At 46.2% G+C, this 18,237-nt stretch overlaps 3 non-coding genes across 3 annotated transcripts; all 3 read right to left on the bottom strand.

Annotated features, from left to right (window-relative positions):
* Positions 1 to 10,544: 10,544 nt before the first annotated feature.
* Trnas-cga (transfer RNA serine (anticodon CGA)) lies at positions 10,545 to 10,619 on the bottom strand. Its single transcript has one exon. It is a non-coding gene; the product is annotated as a tRNA-Ser (tRNA).
* An 826-nt stretch (positions 10,620 to 11,445) lies between these two features.
* On the bottom strand, positions 11,446 to 11,520 carry Trnas-cga (transfer RNA serine (anticodon CGA)). Its single transcript has one exon. It is a non-coding gene; the product is annotated as a tRNA-Ser (tRNA).
* Positions 11,521 to 12,645: 1,125 nt separating this feature from the next.
* Trnas-cga (transfer RNA serine (anticodon CGA)) lies at positions 12,646 to 12,720 on the bottom strand. Its single transcript has one exon. It is a non-coding gene; the product is annotated as a tRNA-Ser (tRNA).
* Between the last annotated feature and the right edge of the window lie 5,517 nt (positions 12,721 to 18,237).

The following is an 18,237-nucleotide window of genomic DNA, read 5'->3' as shown; positions in this document are numbered from 1 at the left end:
ATTGTATAATCTGAATTTGGAGGTCGTTAGAAGGATCGAATTATTATTTTATTCCAGTTGCCAAGAATGACCTCTTCCCATGCTAATTCATTTTGAGTGTCTACTTCAATTTTGCGACAAGATAAATTACTTCTAACAGCAAAAAACACTTATCTGCGAACTGTGTTTAGCATATTCTGTCCGAACACCGCTAAGTCATTCGCAAAAATTTCGGCTGAACTTATCTCCGGCTTTAGCCAGCCTTCAGTGCCTATAAGGATATGATCATCAGTGCTTTCTATTAGCGTTTGGAGCTCTGGTACATCCCAACACAGTTGCGATAATTTATAATTATTAAGCCGATGGTTCCTGTGCGTACGTTCTTCCTGTGTTCGGCCTGCTCTCTTCAAGACTGAAATCCTTTTTCTAATTTCCCGAGACTTTTTACACTATAAAAACCACCCATTCCACGCCACACAGCCCCTGCTACTCATGTAACCGCACCCCGTGTGTAGTGTACTCCTAACTAATTCAGCGGAACTCAAACCCAACCACCCCATTGGTACAAGTCGAGAAATCTGCAGCCTACACTGCCACAAAACCACCTGAGCCTCTGACTCAGAACCTCCTCTCGGCTATGTACCAGAGGTCCGCAATCGGTACTGTCGACCATGCTGCAAATGGTGAGCTCTGCTTTCATCTCACAAGCAAGACTGGAAGCCTTCACCACTTCTGTTAACAGTTCAGAATGTCTTCCGATCCTCAGCGACAGACATCATTGGTACCAATGTGAGCCACCACCTGCAATTGGCTGCACCCTGAGCTTTTCATCGCTTCTGGGAGGACCTGTTCCTCATCTGGAATAACTTCACCCAGTATGCACACGTAGTGAACACTGGCTTTCTTCCCCTTCTTTGCAGCCATGTCCGTAAGGGACCTCATAATGTGCCTAACATTGGAGCTCCCAACTACAGATAATCCCATCATAAGTGATTGCTCAGATCTTGCAGGCTGAGAGGTTTCCTCAGAAACAAGATAGGTGATTGCATGTGGCTGAGCAACAGTTTGTTGGACTAACCAGGGAGGCCTTATTTGCGTCCCTCTGGGTAGTCTTTTGCCCCCTGCCAAGCCCATAGGCGACTCCCACTTGGCCACCAGTAAGGAGTCAACCTCAGTGCTAGCAGAAATTGGACTCGGCACCAGTCAGGACTGATTGGAGGACTTGGATGTACTGTATGTCCGATGGATCCCCATGGCTGGCCCACACCAGAGGTGCCCATGCACTGCAGCTTCAACTTGTGTAACCGAAGCCATCACAGCCTGCAGCTAAGAGGGAAGTGTCGCCAACTGGGCTCACATCCACAAGCAACAATCACCGTTCCTATCCATATTGAAGACCGTGGGAAGCTATAGAACTCATACAAATGGACTATCGACATGTGGCGGAACTCTACTGCAGATGCTGAGAAATGTGCAGGAACTGTGTCTAATAAATTGTATTAATACGTAGAGATGCAATAAACCGAACTAACGAAGCAGTTAATGGAGACTAATTCATTCGCCCCTGATTAGGAGATTGTAATGTGTCGCAAAATTGTTTTACTTTCTGACGAAAACGAAAACTGGAGAACTGTGTCTATTGGATAGCAAATTGACACACAGGAACTCAAGAGACTAGTCTATAACAACACACAGATGAAATGATACAGTTCGCTCCTCGTTAGGAACTTATAAAAGTCACAAAATCGACTATTTCTCTGTTGCTGCTTCTGTCTCGACCGGTTGCTGCTGCCTGAGTCTTAGGTTCGTTTACAACATCCCTCGTCTATATTTGCTTGCTCTTGAGTCACTTTGCTTTAACGGTGATCGGACACGATAATGCACTTGTAACTGAGAGAAACACTTCGTACTAAACCTAATAGCGTTGGTTAAATGCAAACGATTTTCAAAGTACTCAGATCTACAGCTTAAACTGAAAGGCAATCTTCATCATTCATATCATTTATTTCGTTTATTGAATTCGCACATAACGTACTTCCTAACAACAGCTAAAGACACCTATGTTCATATGATCTTTGATTCAATTCCACATTCAAAGTAATGTTTAACATGCTCTACTGTTTTTCGAAATTGAGCTATCACTTTATTTAAGGTCACTGTTGCCTAGTAAATAGTTCAAATAATGATATAGGTCGCCAACGAAAATTGCAGACTAAGAATGACAACAGTTATTTATCCACTGATTACATGTACTCTATGTGAATTGACCGACTGATGATTCACTGTTACCCTACCACTGGAAAGCAAATTTCATAACTTGTATTCGTATATTGTGGTGTTTCTCGAATGCATACTATTGTTACAGGCAAAATTTAAACAATGACTGCCCTCACGTCGAATAAATGCAGGAGAACAGTAGCAGTAGCACTTGGTTAATGTTGATCTAAAAAACAGAAGAAGCCAGAAAATGTGCACCCAGTTGTGACAAGTTCCAAAGAAGTAAGAGGTATGACTACTTCATACCACTGTCAATACTGTGAATAGCAGTACCCCTTACAGGCTGCCTTCAGAATAGTTGCACCCATCAGTGAAGCTAAGTCACTTTCTTTACAGGTTGTTCTGTTACAAATGAGCTGAAAACTCTTTTAATTACTTATGTTGGACCTAACATAGAATGCGGCATTGTAACCATGTTCTGAGACTCCACAAAGTATCCAAACATGAAAGTTACAACGGAGTAGTTAATGGATCACCGATTTGTTATATGGGAGAAATAATAGGTGTGATACGAAGTAGCGAAGTAGAGCAGTAGGAGCTCTTTCAGATCTAATCCTTGTAGTCATATGCCTTGAGATAAGGTATTCTTTCTAACAGACATGGGTGCGTCAAAACACAATTTGAATAGCTTTGGAAGACTTAATAACAAATAAGGCGGAAAGGAAAGATAATGGTTTAAATGGCTCTGAGCACTGTGGGACTCAACATATGAGGTCATCAGTCCCATAGAACTTAGAACAACTTAAACCTAACTCACCTAAAGACATCACACACATTCATGTCCGAGGCAGAATTCGAACCTGCGACTGTAGCAGTCTCGCGGTCCTCGCTGAAGTGCCTAGAACCGCTCGACCACTGTGGCTGGCGGGAAGATAATATTACATCGGAATTCTTAAACTCACTGGAGGAAATGGCGACAAAATAACTATTCAAGCTGGTGTGTAGGATGTATGAGACAGGCATTATACCAGCAGACTTTCGAAGAAACGTCAGCCACACAACTCCGAAGGTATCAAGAGTCGACAGGTGCAAGAGCTATAGCTTATCACAAAGATAAGCAGCTCGTGCATCCAAATTGCTGGTAAGAATAATGTACAGAAGAATGGAAAGGAAAACTGAAGATTTGGTACTTGACGATCGGCTTAGCTTTAGGAAAGGTAAAGACGCCAAACAGGCATTTCTGACGTTGAAGTTGATAATGGAAGCAAGACTGAAAAAAGAAATAACTTTCATAGAATTTGTCGACCTGGAAATAGCGTTCGAGAATATAAAATGATGTAAGATGTTCGAAATAGAGAAAACCTACTGATATACAACATGTAAAAGAACCAACAGGGAACGATAGGAGTTGAAGATGAAGAACGAAACACTCAGAATAAAAATGAGTGTAAGACGACGAAGTAGCCTTTTTCTATCTACATAAATGATCTTTTGGATATGGTGGATAGCAATGTGCGGCTCTATACTGATGAGGCTGAGCTGTACGGGAAGGTGTCGTCGTTGAGTGACTGTAGGAGGATACAAGATGACTTGGACAGATGAATAGGAAAAAGAATCCTGTAATGTTTGAATACCCCATTAGTAGTGTAGCGCATGACACAGTGCGGTCGGTTAAATATTTGAGCGTAACATTGCAGAGCGATATGAAGTGGGACAAGCATGTAATGACAGTTGTGGGGGAGGCAGATAGTCGTCTTGGGTTCATTGGTAGAATTTTGGGAAGATGTGGTTCACCTGTAAAGGAGACCGCTTATAAAACACTAATAAGACCTATTCTTGAGTACTACTCGAGCGTTTGGGAGGACATAGAAGCAATTCAGAGGCGGGTTGCTAGATTTATTACTGGTACGTTTGATCATCACGCGAGTGTTACGGAAATGCTTCAGGAGCTTGGGTGGGAGTCTCTAGAGGAAAGGAGGCGTTCTTTTCGTGAATGGCAATTGAGGGAATTTAGAGAACCAGCATTTGAGGCTGACTAGAGGACAATTTTACTGCCGCCAACTTACATTTCACGCAAAGATCACGAAGATAAGATAAGAGAGATTAGGGCTCGTACAGAGGCATATAGGCAGTAATTTTTCCCTTCTTTTGTTTGGGAGTGGAACAGAGAGGTACCCTCCGCCACGCACCGTATGTTGGATTGAAGACTATGTATGTAGATGTCGATGTCTCTAATGTTCAATCTATATATCGAAAAAGCAATGACGACAGTAAATGAAAGTTTTGGAATGGGATTCAGATTCACAGTGGAAGACTATCTGTGATAATGTTCACTTTTGATATATTCATTAGTGATGAAGTATAGGGTCTGTTGAATAGAATGTATTTCTAATGAGTACAAAATATGGATTTAGAGTAAATCGAAGAATGAAAAATAGCATAAATGAGAACAGTAAGAGACATAGAATTGGTGATCACGAAATAGGTGAAGTTTAGGAAGCCTGCTATCTAGGACAGCAAAATAATCCATGATGGACGAAATAAGGAGAACATAATAAACAGGCTATCTCTTACAAAAACGTCATTTCTGACGAACAGAAATCTGCTAGTGTCAAACATAGGACTTAAATTTAGGAAAAAATTTCTGAAAACGTACGTTTGGAGCACAGCATTGTATAGTACCGAAACGTGGACTGTGGGAAAGCAAGAAGAGAAGAGAATAGAAGCACTTGAGACATGGTGCTACAGAGGAATACTGAAAATTACGAGGAGTGATAAGGTTAGGAATAGGGAGCTTCTCCCCAGTATTGACGAGGAAGAAGAAATGCAGGATTATAGGACATCAGGTATTAACTTCCATGGTACTAGAGGGATATGTAGATAGTAAAAATGGTAGAGGGAAACAGAAATCGCAATACATACAACAAATAATTGAGGCCGTGCCACTCTGAGTGGAATTGGTGGCGAACCGCATCAGACCAGTCGAAAGACATGTGACTCAAATAGAGTACCAATTAAATTTAACAATGGATCATGCTGCTTCACAAAATCAGTAATGTAGGGAGCTCATTTTTAATTTCTTTCAGCCTTCCTTTCATGGTCATCGGGATTACTATCGGCATTACAGGCACTGTCAGCATGAACGATTCCTTGTTGACCAACTACCAGACGAAATTTTCAATCACAGGCTGTAAACGTGGTATACGAAAATATTTTCAACGATGATAAATATTCCAGAAGGAAGGGCTTCCTTCTTGAATGTTTATCGTCGCTGAAAATATCATTAACCATCCAAACATACTGTCGTGCAACTTCACTTTCCTGTATTCTCCAAAATGAAGAATTTTCTTTTGGCTGGAATTCTTGCAAAAAGTAATCGTTCTTGTAGACATCACGAAGTAATTTGATGGGATGATAGGTCGACAGTAAAAAGTCCAGTTTCCAGTTTCATACAGGTTATATAAGAACCACAGCAACAGACATCTCGTAGAGCAAGCGACAGCTGAAAAATCTTTGGCAAGGTTCTGATAGGAAAGAAGTTTGCGTTATGTGTAACAGAGAAGTCCGTTATCGTTTCTTAGCTGTAGATCAGCTAGACACTGCAATGGTGTAGGATTCCTCAAATTTTTAACGATTCTCAAGACGTGCTTCAGGGAGAGAATTTAATGTAGGTTTCAAAGCTTAAGCCACGTTAAATGAAACGTTAAAGAGGGATCTCCCGGTAATGTACTAACGATCCAACTTGCTCAAGCTGCATCGCTACTCTAGTTCATTTCGAAAAATACTCTGCAGGACACTTCCTCTCCGATATCAAAACTGTGAAAGTAGTAGTAACAACACCGATGACAACTGCTGAACCTGAAAAGAACCAAGAATACGGAATACCATGTCAGAGCAATGAGCTAATGCCCATTGTTTTTCCACTGAGAACGATACGGTAAGCGAAGTTGAGGGTTTGAACCCCAAAGGTACAGATTATTTTGAAGCAGAAAACAGCGACGTATTGCTTTTATTTTTCGTCACTGCTCGATTGCTTCCTTTTATTTTCCTATATTTTTAAGAATTTATTTGATGTTTATTTTTGCAATATTGTTGGACATTGGCAAAATTTTGCACGAGCGGGCACTAGAAAAGGCTGGCAACAGTATACTTTTAGCGGCTGCAGTGACCACAATCAGATGTGCAAAGGAACTATTGCTCTTACTGTGTCAGGAAATCTCAGTAAAGTGCAAAGCTGTCCTTTTTTTCTGGCGTTTATAACGGATCTTTCAGGTTGGGATAAATTAATTTTCTGTTAGATGTTCTCGTTAAACAGCTAAATAAATTGTAATTAGGAGGAATTTAATTAAGCAGAGTAGAGAAGACAACGTCAGAGAGATGTTCATTGGGTGGACAATGTCTTTATGTAACGTCATTGCGTTGATCGGTTGTTAAAACAAGTCGTTTGAGCTCCGTTCTGCCGTTCGGACGTGCGCGTATCTGAAAGAAATTAATTCGAGGCTAGAATAAACTTTCACAAAATAGTTACGATTCGATGTACCGACAAAAGGGGTTAACGTCAGTGTTAATTTGAACTGTGGGCGACAGGGTTAGTTATGACAGATACGTGAAAACAGACGTAACGAAAGTTGTTCGCGTATCATCCCTGAACGTGACTTTTTATTTAATTAACGATTGCAGGCTCATTAAAAGTTATTATCTCATGAATAGGATCAATCCTTCTTTCCTCAGATAGTGATTTTTCATTAACCTTTACGACATAAAACAAAGGATTATTAATAAAGTAATGTTAAATGACAATTACGTGTTATTCCATAAGTGTGGAACCGACGTAATATCTCTGAAATGAGATTGATATATAATTTGTGTTAAATACTGACCTGAGATAGGAACTAAATTGAAATTAGTCAACACATGATACTGAGACTATAGAAACAGAGGCGCTTAAGCTTTCTCTTCTCTAAAATGGCACAATATGTACCATCTTTAACTCAATAGTCGACATTATATAATGCAAAGACACTAGCGTTTTATACTTATTTTGACGACGCGCTGTTAAATAAATTAACGTTGAGTCTGTACGAGTAATAAAATTAAATCTAAAAACATAATTAATAACGGCGAACTCCGCTTTAACAAACTGTATTGCGTGTCGTCATCGGGCAATAACTGCTTTAGCCTGGAGACTTGTGTGGTGAAATTAGAAGTCGGGCATATAAAAAAAACTTAAAAATCCATTCGAGCTACAGAGGAGTTGGCACAACACGACGTGGACAGTTATATGTTACTTAATCAAATTTGTCATTCTTCGTAGGGAGGCGGGCTCAGTAACAGTCTTAATAGTTTGTAATGCGCAAATCATTAAATGTTGTGGGGGGGGGGGAGATCATAAAATAATATCTGTTTTATTACGTCTGTATATTTAAGGAGATGGAACCTGGATAAACTGAAATAACCTCGGATTGTAGAGACATTCAGAGAAAGTATTATAAACGTTGATAAGAACGGTGGAAAGAAATACAGTAGAAGAAGAATGAGTAACTTTGAGAGATGAAGTAGTGAAGGCAGCAGAGAATCGAGTAGGCAAAAAGACGAGAGCTAGTAGAAATCCTTGGGCAACAGAAGAGATATTAAATTTAATTGATGAAAGGAGAAAACATAAAAATGCAGAAAATGAAGCAGGCAGGAAGGAATACAAAAATGAGTTCAACAGGAAGTGCAAAATCACTAAGCAGAGATTGCTAGAGGACAATTGTAAGGATGTATCACTAGGGGTAAGATAGAAAATGCTACAGAAAAATTAAAAAGACTATGGAGAAAAGAGAACCACCTTTATGAATACCAAAAGCTCAGGTTACGCAACGAAGAAAATGCAGAAAGGTAGAAGAGGTATATAGAGGGTCTATACAAGGGCGATTTACCGTACTTGGTGGTAATGTTATGGAAATGGAAGAGGACGTAGATGAAATAGGAGATATGATACTGCGTGAGGAGTTTCACTGAACACAGAACTATGTCGAAACAAGGCCCCGGGAGTAGACGACATCCCATCAGAACTACTGATAGCCTTGGGAGAGCGAGCCCTGACAAAACTGTACCACCTAGTGAGAAAGATGTATGAGACGGTGAATGTATGAGATGGTGAAATACCAACAGACCTCAAGATGAATATAATAATTTCAGTCCCGAAGAAAGCAGCTGTCGACAGGTGCGAAAATTACCGAACTATCAGTTTAATAAGTCACGGCTGCAAAATACTAACAGGAACATTTTACATACGAATGGAAAAAATGGTGGAAGTCGGCCTCGGGGAAGATTCGTTTAGATTCCGTAGAAATGTTGGAACACGTGAGGCAATACTGACCCTAAGACTTACCTTCGAAGATAGATTAAGGAAAGGCAAACCTACGTTTCTAGCATTTGTAGACTTAAAGGAAGCTTTTGAAAATGTTGACTGGAATACACCGTTTTAAAATCTGAAGATCAAATACTGGGAGCGAAAGACTGTTTACAATTTGTACAGAAACCAGATGGAATTTATAAGAGTCGAGGAGTATGAAAGGGAAGCCGTGGTTTGGAAGGGATTGAGACACGGTTGAGGCCTGCCCGTAATGGTCTTTAATCTGTATATTGAGCCAGCAGTAAAGGAAACAAAAGAAAAATTCGGAGTAGGTATTAAAAACCATGGAGAAGAAATAAAAATTTTCAGATTTTCCGATGACATTGTAATTCAGTCAGAGACAGTAATGGACCTGGAAGAGCAGTTGAACTGAAGGGAGGATGTAAGATGAACATCAACAAAATCAAATCGATGATAATGGAATGTAGTCAAATGAAATCAGTAGCTGCTGGTGGAATTAGATTAGGAAATGAGCCACTTAAAGTAGTAGATGAGTTTTGCTACATGTGGGGCAAAATAACTGATGATAGTCTTAATAGCGATGATATAAAATGTAGACTGGCAATGACAAGGAAAGCGTTTCCGAGGAAGAGAAAACTGTTGACACTGAGTATGGATTTAAGTGTCAGGAAGTCTTTTCTGAAAGTATTTGTGTGGAGTGTAGCCATGTACGTAAGTGAAACATGGACGACAAATAGTTTAGACAAGAACAGTAAAGGCTTTTTGGAAACGTGGTGCTACAGATGAATGCTGATGATAAGATTGGTAGATCATATAACTAATGAGGAGGTACTGAACAGAATTGGGGAGAAGAGGAATTTGTGGCAGAACTTGACTAGAAGAAGGTATTGGTTGCTAGGGCATGTTATGAGGCATTGAGGGATCACAAATTTAGTGCTTGAATGCAGCGTGGAGGGTAAAAATCGGAGACCAAGAGATGAATACATTAAACAGATTCAGAAGGATGTAGGTTGCATCAAACCAGTCTCTGGACTGAAGACAACAACAACAACAACATGATATGAAACTTCCTGGCAGATTAAAACTGTGTGCCCGACCGAGAGTCGAACTCGGGACCTTTGCCTTTCGCGGGCAAGTGCTCTACCAACTGAGCTACCGAAGCACGACTCACGTCCGGTACTCACAGCTTTACTTCTGCCAGTATCCGTCTCCTACCTTCCAAACTTTACAGAAGCTCTTCTACGAAACTTGCAGAACTAGCACTCCTGAAAGAAAGGATATTGCGGAGACATGGCTTAGCCACAGCCTGGGGGATGTTTCCAGAATGAGATTTTCACTCTGCAGCGGAGTGTGCGCTGATATGAAACTTCCTGGCAGATTAAAACTGTGTACCCGACCGAGACTCGAACTCGGGACCTTTGCCTTTCGCGGGCAAGTGCTCTACCAACTGAGCTACCAAAGCACGACTCACGTCTGGTACTCACAGCTTTACTTCTGCCAGTATCCGTCTCCTACCTTCCAAACTTTACAGAAGCTCTTCTACGAAACTTGCAGAACTAGCACTCCTGTAAGAAAGGATATTGCGGAGACATGGCTTAGCCACAGCCTGGGGGATGTTTCCAGAATGAGATTTTCACTCTGCAGCGGAGTGTGCGCTGAAATGAAACTTCCTGGCAGATTAAAACTGTGTGCCCGACCGAGACTCGAACTCGGGACCTTTGCTTTTCGCGGGCAAGTGCTCTACCAACTGAGCTACCGAAGCACGACTCACGTCCGGTACTCCCAGCTTTACTTCTGCCAGTATCCGTCTCCTACCTTCCAAACTTTACAGAGGCCCTTCTACGAAACTTGCAGAACTAGCACTCCTGAAAGAAAGGATATTGCGGAGACATGGCTTAGCCACAGCCTGGGGGATGTTTCCAGAATGAGATTTTCACTCTGCAGCGGAGTGTGCGCTGATATGAAACTTCCTGGCAGATTAAAACCGCGCGCCCGACCGAGACTCGAACTCGGGACCTTTGCCTTTCGCGGGCAAGTGCTCTACCAACTGAGCTACCGAAGCACGACTCACGTCCGGTACTCACAGCTTTACTTCTGCCAGTATCCGTCTCCTACCTTCCAAACTTTACAGAAGCTCTTCTACGAAACTTGCAGAACTAGCACTCCTGAAAGAAAGGATATTGCGGAGACATGGCTTAGCCACAGCCTGGGGGATGTTTCCAGAATGAGATTTTCACTCTGCAGCGGAGTGTGCGCTGATATGAAACTTCCTGGCAGATTAAAACTATGTGCCCGACCGAGACTCGAGCTCGGGACCTTTGCTTTTCGCGGGCAAGTGCTCTACCAACTGAGCTACCGAAGCAAGACTCACGTCCGGTACTCACAGCTTTACTTCTGCCAGTATCCGTCTCCTACCTTCCAAACTTTACAGAAGCTCTTCTACGAAACTTACAGAACTAGCACACCTGAAAGAAAGGATATTGCGGAGACATGGCTTAGCCACAGCCAGGGGGATGTTTCCAGAATGAGATTTTCACTCTGCAGCGGAGTGTGCGCTGATATGAAACTTCCTGGCAGATTAAAACTGTGTGCCCGACCGAGACTCGAACTCGGGACCTTTGCCTTTCGCGTGCAAGTGCTCTACCAACTGAGCTACCGAAGCACGACTCACGTCCGGTACTCACAGCTTTACTTCTGCCAGTATCCGTCTCCTAACTTCCAAACTTTACAGAAGCTCTTCTACGAAACTTGCAGAACTAGCACTCCTGAAAGAAAGGATATTGCGGAAACATGGCTTAGCCACAGCCTGGGGGATGTTTCCAGAATGAGATTTTCACTCTGCAGCGGAGTGTGCGCTGATATGAAACTTCCTGGCAGATTAAAACTGTGTGCCCGACCGAGACTCGAACTCGGGACCTTTGCCTTTCGCGGGCAAGTGCTCTACCAACTGAGCTACCGAAGCACGACTCACGTCCGGTACTCACAGCTTTACTTCTGCCAGTATCCGTCTCCTACCTTCCAAACTTTACAGAAGCTCTTCTACGAAACTTGCAGAACTAGCACTCCTGAAAGAAAGGATATTGCGGAGACATGGCTTAGCCACAGCCTGGGGGATGTTTCCAGAATGAGATTTTCACTCTGCAGCGGAGTGTGCGCTGATATGAAACTTCCTGGCAGATTAAAACTATGTGCCCGACCGAGACTCGAGCTCGGGACCTTTGCTTTTCGCGGGCAAGCGCTCTACCAACTGAGCTACCGAAGCACGACTCACGTCCGGTACTCACAGCTTTACTTCTGCCAGTATCCGTCTCCTACCTTCCAAACTTTACAGAAGCTCTTCTACGAAACTTACAGAACTAGCACACCTGAAAGAAAGGATATTGCGGAGACATGGCTTAGCCACAGCCAGGGGGATGTTTCCAGAATGAGATTTTCACTCTGCAGCGGAGTGTGCGCTGATATGAAATTTCCTGGCAGATTAAAACTATGTGCCCGACCGAGACTCGAGCTCGGGACCTTTGCTTTTCGCGGGCAAGTGCTCTACCAACTGAGCTACCGAAGCACGACTCACGTCCGGTACTCACAGCTTTACTTCTGCCAGTATCCGTCTCCTACCTTCCAAACTTTACAGAAGCTCTTCTACGAAACTTACAGAACTAGCACACCTGAAAGAAAGGATATTGCGGAGACATGGCTTAGCCACAGCCAGGGGGATGTTTCCAGAATGAGATTTTCACTCTGCAGCGGAGTGTGCGCTGATATGAAACTTCCTGGCAGATTAAAACTGTGTGCCCGACCGAGACTCGAACTCGGGACCTTTGCCTTTCGCGTGCAAGTGCTCTACCAACTGAGCTACCGAAGCACGACTCATGTCCGGTACTCACAGCTTTACTTCTGCCAGTATCCGTCTCCTAACTTCCAAACTTTACAGAAGCTCTTCTACGAAACTTGCAGAACTAGCACTCCTGAAAGAAAGGATATTGCGGAAACATGGCTTAGCCACAGCCTGGGGGATGTTTCCAGAATGAGATTTTCACTCTGCAGCGGAGTGTGCGCTGATATGAAACTTCCTGGCAGATTAAAACTGTGTGCCCGACCGAGACTCGAACTCGGGACCTTTGCCTTTCGCGGGCAAGTGCTCTACCAACTGAGCTACCGAAGCACGACTCACGTCCGGTACTCACAGCTTTACTTCTGCCAGTATCCGTCTCCTACCTTCCAAACTTTACAGAAGCTCTTCTACGAAACTTGCAGAACTAGCACTCCTGAAAGAAAGGATATTGCGGAGACATGGCTTAGCCACAGCCTGGGGGATGTTTCCAGAATGAGATTTTCACTCTGCAGCGGAGTGTGCGCTGATATGAAACTTCCTGGCAGATTAAAACTGTGTGCCCGACCGAGACTCGAACTCGGGACCTTTGCCTTTCGCGTGCAAGTGCTCTACCAACTGAGCTACCGAAGCACGACTCACGTCTGGTACTCACAGCTTTACTTCTGCCAGTATCCGTCTCCTACGTTCCAAACTTTACAGAAGCTCTTCTACAAAACTTGCAGAACTAGCACTCCTGAAAGAAAGGATATTGCGGAAACATGGCTTAGCCACAGCCTGGGGGATGTTTCCAGAATGAGATTTTCACTCTGCAGCGGAGTGTGCGCTGATATGAAACTTCCTGGCAAAGGTCCCGAGTTCGAGTCTCGGTCGGGCACACAGTTTTAATCTGCCAGGAAGTTTCATATCAGCGCACACTCCGCTACAGAGTGAAAATCTCATTCTGGAAACATCCCCCAGGCTGTGACTAAGCCATGTCTCCGCAATATCCTTTCTTTCAGGAGTGCTAGTTCTGCAAGTTTCGTAGAAGAGCTTCTGTAAAGTTTGGAAGGTAGGAGACGGATACTGGCAGAAGTAAAGCTGTGAGTACCGGACGTGAGTCGTGCTTCGGTAGCTCAGTTGGTAGAGCACTTGCCCGCGAAAGGCAAAGGTCCCGAGTTCGACTCTCGGTCGGGCACACAGTTTTAATCTGCCAGGAAGTTTCATATCAGCGCACACTCCGCTGCAGAGTGAAAATCTCATTCTGGAAACATCCCCCAGGCTGTGGCTAAGCCATGTCTCCGCAATATCCTTTCTTTCAGGAGTGCTAGTTCTGTAAGTTTCGTAGATGAGCTTCTGTGGAGTTTGGAAGGTAGGAGACGGATACTGGCAGAAGTAAAGCTGTGAGTACCGGACGTGAGTCGTGCTTCGGTAGCTCATTTGGTTGGTCGGCCATTGGCTGTGGAGCGGTGCGGTACGTCCCGGCCGCTCCGTGTCGCGTTTCCGGGTGTGTTGTTGTTTACCGCGCCGGCGCGCTAGTGTTACGTATTGCCGTCACGTTCCTGACACACGATGGCTCTTTCGTATCGGAAAGCCACGATCAAGCTGCAGTTCGACACTACGTACTCTAGACCCAAGGCCCACGAAGTAGAGCGTTTTTTACGCGATGTGGTACATGTTGATCCTAACGAGCTGATCGGTATCCACTTATCTATTGTCTCCAGCGTCGTATATCTTAAGTTCACTGACGACGAAGCATGTGACAAACTTCTCAGACGCTCGACGGCAGGTTATCGGTTCTGCCACTCAGACGGAAACGTGGGTGTGGTGACGCTTGAACGTGCTGGATTGGGAATCCAAAATGTGCGCGTGTTTGAGCTCCCTTTTGAAGTTCCAGCGGATTTGGTCACCCTTGCTCTTCGACCCTATGGAACAGTTCTCGGCCACACGGCCGAAAAATGGAAGACCTTCGACACCTACCCTGTCCTTAACGGGGTGCGACAAGTCCGTATTGACCTGCGTCGCCATATTCCTTCGTATCTCACGATCGCTGGTTGCAGGGCAATAATTATTTACGACGGTCAGCCGAGAACCTGCTCCGGTTGTGGCCAGACGGGACACATGCGTACCGAATGCCTGCAACGCCGTCTCGCGCAGACACCCTCGACCGACCAGATTCGTCCGTCGACACCGACCTCTCTGCCGATTACGTATGTTGCGGCGGCGAGACGGGAGACGCCAGCTGTATATGACGACCCCACTGTATTGGTGCGAGCTTTGGAGGACCCTGCAGTAGCTTCCACGGAGCCCCAAGCGTCTTTCAGTGCTGATGCTACTGATGTCCTTTCGTCGGACCCCGGCGCACCGTCACAACGGCTCGTCGACGGTGCGATGGAAGTTGAAGCACAGGATGCAGCGTCCTCCCCTTGCCCTACGTCGGAAACAGAGGCACGGCAGCGTAAGCAGAAATCACCCAAGCGTCATAAGAAGCGGCGCAAGACAACCGACGACGTAGAACAGCCCGAGGCGACACCGCTGGATGACGAGGTGCCTCAACCGCTCCACCGCGCCGACACAGGCGACCCTACCGTCTCACACGGTTCGACGTCTTCTCCCACTACCGCTGGGTCTGGACCACATGGGGATGCGGGAGATCACCGCAGCTCCGACACCGGGGATGCACCCTTGCCTCCGTCTGCCTCTCGAGATCCAGTGGTGTCAACGTCCCTGGGCGACTGGGCGCAGGAGATGGAGTTGCAGGATGCGTTTCAGAACCAAGACGATGCACCGATGCCGATGGCAGCGTCTACGCGGCCGGCGACAGACGCCTAGGACGGCATGAGCACCTCTCGTCGCCGCCTAGCACTTCGCAAGACCGGCGCTCCACGTCACGACTATTGCCCTCCTGTCATACCATGGTCACCTCCCGAGACTTGATGGACCAGGCATACCGCCTCGCCACGATCAACGTCAATGGCATTACATCTGATGTCAAGACCCGTATGCTGAAGGATACGTTACGCGCTGCGGATCTGGACGTTGTTTTCCTTCAAGAAGTCCGATCAGGACTCTGTCTCGATGCCTACGGATATGACGCCTACACTATGCCTGCAGATGTGGGCGGCGGAGGTACGGCGATTCTACTGCGGGAAGGGATAATGGCCACTGATGTCTCCTATTTACCGTCGGCCCGGGGGGTCGCACTCACGATTGGTACAGTACGTCTGGTGAACTTATATGCTCCTTCAGGCACCGGCAAAAGGAGAGAACGGCGCACCTTTTTTGCCGAAGATATAGCCCCGCTCTTCCAGGGCAATACCGACCACTTGGTAGTAGGCGGCGATTTTAATTGTGTGCTCCGCCCATCCGACCAGGAGCCACACTATACCACCTGCCCGGCACTCCAGGCACTTGTCCAGGACTTGGCCTTGTTGGACACCTGGATCATCCAACACGGCGACCGTCGAGCACACACCTACTTTACTAGTCACTCCGCGAGCCGTTTGGATCGAGTCTACGTCACCCGCGGCCTACGATCGGCCGTTGTCGACGCTGAGATGTGGCCGGCAGCGTTCACGGATCACCTCGCATATGTGTGTACTCTCACCCTTCCCCGCCAGCGCGTCCGCCGAAGTAGGGGTCCGTGGCGCCTCAATGTGGCCCTTCTTGATGAGATAAATTGCAGACGCGCAGTCGAGTCCACATGGAGCACTTGCCACCGGCGTTTACCCGCCTACCGTTCTGTACTTCAATGGTGGTTACGGTGTGCAAAACCCGCACTGAGCCGAACATTAGTCAGCTATGGACGCGACCGAGCGCGCTGGTATACTGCGACTACTGATTTTTACTATACTGCGCTCCGCGAACTGACTGTACAACCGCCGTCGCCAGAGCGACAATCAGCAGTACAACGCGTCAAGGCACAATTGCTTCGTATCAACGCCGTACGTCTTGCGGGTGTGCGGGTGCGAGCGAGGACGACTGATGATGTTCGTGGTGAACGACCTTCCCTCCACCATATCATTCAAGAACGCCGAAGACGCAAGAGGCAGCTCATTACCGAGGTTGAGACGGAGGACGGGCGACGCGTTGACGCACAAATGGATATCGTCCGAGCGTTCACACAGTCATATAAACTTCTTTACGAGAGGGAGTCCCACATGAATGTAGGGGTCAGGGAAGTCCTATCTGACCTACCAGTCTCTCGGAACCTACAAGATGATGCTACGCTCTTGTCGGCGGTGACTTTAGAAGAACTGCGAGAGGCTCTGTTGCGTGGCTCTCCCAACAAAACGCCTGGCCCTGACGGCCCCCCTCTTGAATTTTACAAGCGGTTCTTTGATCTCATGGGCCCAATGTGGGTCAGGATGTACAGTGAACTCCTGGACGCCGATTTTCAGGTACCATCTGACTTTACTGAGGGTCTCTTGATCCCTGTGCCCAAACCCTGCGGAGGCCGTCGCCCTCTTGATTTTCGCCCGTTGACAATGCTAAACACTGACTATAAGCTGTTGACACGCATGCTCCGTGAGAGGCTCAAACCTACGGTAATGGCGGCCATTCACACTGATCAAACCTGCCTCGGGGGCGACACTAATGTGTTCACGACTTTAAGCACCTATAGAGACGTGGTGGCGCTCATGCAAACTTGCCGCCTCCAAGGCGCTCTTGTTGCGCTGGACTTCGACCATGCTTTCGACCGCGTTAACCATGGTTTCCTGCGTGCTGTTATGGAACACATCGGTGTCCCGCGTCTGACGACGTCTGTTGTGCTTCGATTGATCCATGGGGCTGTCACGAGGATTATGATCAACGGCTGTCGGTCCGCCCCCGTCCGTGTCAACAGGTCCGTCCGGCAGGGTTTTCCTCTTTCTGCCATGCTCTTCGCCGTTGCCCTCGAACCAGCTCTTCACGGACTACGGCGACGCTTAGAAGGACTTACCCTCCGTTCCGTAACCTTTCGATGTGGTGCATATGCCGACGATGTGATGTTCTTAGCACGGTCTGGTGACGAAATACACACGGCGTTTTCCTGGCTCCACCAGTATGGGGCGGTGGCAGGCATTGTGCTCAACCTTCGGAAATCACGCTACATGGAGGTAGGACGAGGAATGCCTTCAGGTCTGGCCGTACCTCTGACAAAGGTCCCGATGCTCAAGTGTTTAGGGATATCACTCCATCGACAAATACAACGCACGGCGGCCTTTACGTATCGTATGGTCTTACGACGACTCCGTTTAGAGGCTCGTCTCAATAAATTCAGATCATTGAACATTTTGCAACGCGCCCAATACGTTAATGTGTACATGGCTTCTCACCTTAACCATTACGCCCATGTACTGCCGATAACAGACACGATGGCTTCCAGGATACAGGCAGTGTTTGGACACGTGGTGAACGATGGTGCTGTTTTCAAGATCCGTTTTGATTACGCTTACTTTACCCTTCGACAAAGGCGGTGTTGGACTCACTCACGTCAAGCACAGAGCACTGGCACTGTATCTCCGTTCCATGAGGCGACTCTGGCTTTCACCAACAGCCAGTCTCCCAGGCCTACTGATTGAAGAAGTGGCCCCACGTACGCTGTACCCACCGGTACCAGTTGGACATTTATCGCCCTCGCTGTCACACATTAGAACGTTTTTCGTAGAGCATAGCTATGTGTTGCGGGTTATATCGGAGACACGGAATCCGACAGCGAAGACTTATTATAGTGCTCTCCAGCACTGGACTCCGGATAACGACATTGTACGGCGCCACCCTACGGTCGACTGGCCACGAGTATGGCGAGCCATCCACGCGCCGTTCCTGTCTACTTTCGTGCGGTCGACGTGGTATGTGGTCGTTAACGAGAAACTTCCAACCCGACAAC

Source organism: Schistocerca gregaria, chromosome 4, assembly GCF_023897955.1.
Source record: "Schistocerca gregaria isolate iqSchGreg1 chromosome 4, iqSchGreg1.2, whole genome shotgun sequence".
Classification (NCBI taxonomy): domain Eukaryota; kingdom Metazoa; phylum Arthropoda; class Insecta; order Orthoptera; family Acrididae; genus Schistocerca; species Schistocerca gregaria.
The sequence above is the reverse complement of the archived record's forward strand: the minus strand, read 5'-3'. Positions and strand labels throughout refer to the sequence as shown.